The 4,188-nt window shown below is 36.7% G+C and overlaps 1 protein-coding gene across 1 annotated transcript in view; it reads right to left on the reverse strand.

The window, feature by feature from the left end:
* LOC106875491 (uncharacterized) overlaps positions 1-1,817 on the reverse strand; it is a 35,253-nt gene extending 33,436 nt beyond the window's left edge. The window contains exon 1 of the mRNA XM_014923661.2: positions 1,306-1,817. The gene's annotated coding sequence lies outside the window, so the exon portion shown is untranslated. The remainder of the gene's footprint in view (positions 1-1,305) is intronic.
* Positions 1,818-4,188: the final 2,371 nt, after the last annotated feature.

Consider the following 4,188-nt stretch of genomic DNA (forward strand, 5'->3'; position numbering starts at 1 on the left):
ATATATATGTATGTGTGTGTGTGTGTCTGTGTTTGTCCCCCCAACATCGCTTGACAACCAATGCTGGTGTGTTTACGTCCCCGTAACTTAGCGGTTCGGCAAAAAGAGACCGATAGAATAAGTACTAGGCTTACAAAAGAATAAGTCCTGGGGTCGATTTGAGCTCGACTAAAGTCGGTGCTCCAGCATGACCGCAGTCAAATGACTGAAACAAGTAATGAATAAAGAGAGAGTATGATCCAAAATCGATTTCCAACAACGTCTTATAATAATAATTATGAGAAAGTCATAAAAAGTTTAAATTTCTATTTGCCTAACTTTATTTCTTTATTATGTATATTCATGTCCCAATTTGCCTAACGTTAAGGCCTAGATTGCCTAACTTTATGAAATTTGCCTAGCCTTAGGACATGAGTATACGTAATACAGAAATGTAGTTTTTTTTAATAGAAATTCTGAATTTTCTCATAATTATTATTATAATTACAAGACACGGTAGGAAATCAATTTTCCGCCATGTGTAATATTTAAAAGAAAATTTTATGGTGGGGCACAAAAACAAGTCTTTTCAAAAAACATCAGAAAAACCAGGATTTTTGTTATTGTATATAGGTGTGTATATAAATACACACACCAAGGCGTGGCTGCTTGGTTAGGCACTTACTATGTTAACCATAGTACTGGGTTCAGTCCTATTGTGTGGCACCTTGGGCAATATAATATCTTCTACTATAGTTTCGGGCTAACCAAAGTCTTGTGAGTGGATTTAGTTGGTGGAAACTGAAAGAAACCCATCGTGTGTGTGTGTGTGTGTATATATATGTGTCTCTCTCTCTCTCTCTCTCTCTCTTTGTGTCAGTGTGTCCCTCACCTCCGCTTGACAATCGGTGATCGTGTGTTTACGTCCCTGTAACTTAGCAGTCGGTTCGGCAAAAGAGACCGATAGAGTAAGTACCAGGCTCCCCCACCCACCCAAAAAAAGTACAGGGGTCGAATCATTCGACTACAACAAATTGCTCCAGATGGTGCCCTAACATGGTCGCAGTCTAACAAGTAAAAGATAAAATATTGTCACTCATTTTGGTCGATGCAGACATTAAAAGTTATAAAAGAAGACAAGGAAAAACAAACAAACAAAAGAAACCAACAGTGGTCGCTTACCTGGATTATTGTTACAGTACAAGTGTGTATAACACACACATATATATATAGAGTGATCTGTTTGGTCGAAGCAGACATTAAAAGTTGTAAAAGAAGTTTAAAGAATATAAAAATAAAAAAACACGACTATGAACGGTTACTTACCAGGATTTTTATAACAGTACAGGTGTATATATAAACATACGTACGCATATATGTTGTCATATATATGTATACGTACAGTTATATAATATATATACGATACATATTTATATATATGATGTATATATCTGTGATACAATATACATATATATATTGTATATTATATATCCTTTGGTTGGTTAATTAAACTCCAGATATGCAAGTCTTCGTATCTATAATACTGTTACGTTTAATATCCACGACAAGGGTTAGAATAATTACGAATGTTAAGTTCGATATTTCGATATACACAATGTATATATTACATATATATATATATATATATATATATTTATATATATATACACGCTTGTGTATATATATAAATATATATTTTGTTCTTGCAACGGCGGTTTATCACCGTCGTGAAAGAAAGAAAAGACGCCTAACTTTTGTCTCTACCTGAAGTCGATGTTGCACCTGAGACACCCCCCTTCCTTCGTCTCTCTCTCTCTCCCCCATTTGCTTGCGATCCACTTCCGTCTAGGTGGCTTATGGCTTGCTTTCTCTCCCTCTCTCTGTCTTTCTTCCCCTCTCGCTTGCTCTTTTCTCCCCCTCTCTCTCTCTCTCACATACACAAACAAACACAATATATCTCTCTTACACATATAGACTTTTCTCCCCCTCTCTCACATACATGCTTTCTCTCTCTCTCTCTCTCCTCACACACGCGCGCGCCCACAAACGCACTTAGACAAACAAATACATACACACACGAACACAACGCCCCTCGCATTGTTTTTATTACCTGTACGTTACATCTCCCTTGGTTCCCACTCTCTCTCTCTCTCTACCTACATATATATACCTACTTATATACTCATAAATACATACATACATACATATATATACACATATATATTTATATACACACATATATATATGTATGTATACATACATACATATACACATACATATAAATATAGATATACACACACACCTGTCTACTCGTCTAGTCTATATTTTCTCTTGGTTTATTTTTTCTCTTTCATTAAAACTACAGGACAGCAGGTGTAAGCATACAGCTGAACAAGTCTGACGCATGCGTATGAAGGCTGTTTTGGATTTGTGTGTTTTTTTTTCCTTTTTGTTATCCTCGTCACCAACTTGTTATCGCGCACACTTTTAGGTTCAAACACACATGTGGGGAATTACAAAGTCTGCCAGTTTACAAGTGTATTGTTCAAACGTCTACATTCCAACACACACACACACACACACACAATCAATATCAGTTGGTACAGTGATATCGCAACTCATTTCTACAGCTGAGTGAACTGAAGCAACATAAAATAAAGTGTCTTGCTCAAGAACACAACACACATCCCGGTCCGGGAATCGAAATTAGATAATTGTTGAAATAAATCGGAAAATTATGTACGGACTTCCACCAATTTAACTAATTGCTCTTATTACTATGCCACCAAAGCAGCAAGCTGGCAAAATGGTTACCGCGCCGAGCAAAATGTTTGGCGTCATTTCGTCCGTCTTTATGTTCTGAGCTCAAATTCCACCGAGGTCGACTTTGCCTTTCTTCCTTTGGGGTTCGATAAAGTAAGTTCCAGTTGAGCACTGGGGCAATGTAATCGACTCACCTCGTCTCCCTAAATTGTTGGCTTTGTGCCAAAATTCGAAACTAATTATTATTATGCAACTAATTATATTTATGTATGTGTCTGTATGCATGAGTATAACTGTATGTGAAATTCTATATATATATATATGCGTGCTTGTATGTTAACATATGTAATTACACAGGTATGTGTGTGTGTGTTTGCGTACGTGTTAGCCCCAAAGCACCACTTGATACCTGGTGTTGGTTTGTTCCCATCAACTCAGATTTAGCATGCAAACATCATTTAGAACAGTGGTTTTCAACCAGGGTCCATATAAGATTACTGGGGTCCACGGGGATCCACAATTGTATATCAAAGGCCCCTAAAAAAAAATTTGCTTTAGATATATGTATTGGTATGTATCTTTCTCTGTTTTACGTAGTTCAACCTACACAAGTTAATGTGTGAAAAGCAAAATCAGAATTTTGAAAGAAATTTCTATAAAACTAGTTTATAAACATTGAATGGTTATGGTGGTCCACCAGAGTAAAATACGAATCAAAGGGTTCCATAGGTTAAAAAAATGATTGAGAACGCCTGTTTTAGAGGTCTACAAAGATTTGAAATGCAAGGGACATAACTCCAATAAAAAGACAATAAAACTTTGGGTATTTATAAATAGTTTGAATTAACTCCCTTGCACGCTTTTCGTTAAGGCTTGTGTTTACGCATCCATAAAATGAACTTTTCTAATTTTTTGTATTTAAAATTTTTTGTTTTTATTTTACTTGTTTCACTCATTTGAATGTGGCCATGGTACTTATTCTATCGGTCTCTTTTGCCGAGTCGCTTTTTGTTCGTCATCTGATTGAAATGCACCTGATAAATGGTCTAGTTCTCAGCTGGAAAATAGCGAAATAAATTAATGGTTCGACTTGGAAGCCCTTGGCATCTGCGTTTAGAAAGATTGGTGGTTTTTATTACAAAACACGTGCGCGCACACTGTCACGCACACGCACACAGGGGATTATGTAGATAGGGTTAAGCACATCTGTATTTACACACACACACACACACACTCATTCATATATTCTTTTACTTGTTTCAGTCATTTGACTGCGGCCATGCTGGAGCACCGCCTTTAGTCGAGTAAATCGACCCCAGGACTTATTCTTTGTAAGCCTTGTACGTATTCTATCGAAATCTTTTTGCCGAACCGCCAGTTGACAGGGACGTAAACACACCATCATCGGTTGTCAAGCGATTCACAAATAACAAATATATACATGCA

The sequence above is a fragment of the Octopus bimaculoides genome, chromosome 23, assembly GCF_001194135.2.
Source record: "Octopus bimaculoides isolate UCB-OBI-ISO-001 chromosome 23, ASM119413v2, whole genome shotgun sequence".
Taxonomy (NCBI): Eukaryota; Metazoa; Mollusca; class Cephalopoda; order Octopoda; family Octopodidae; genus Octopus; species Octopus bimaculoides.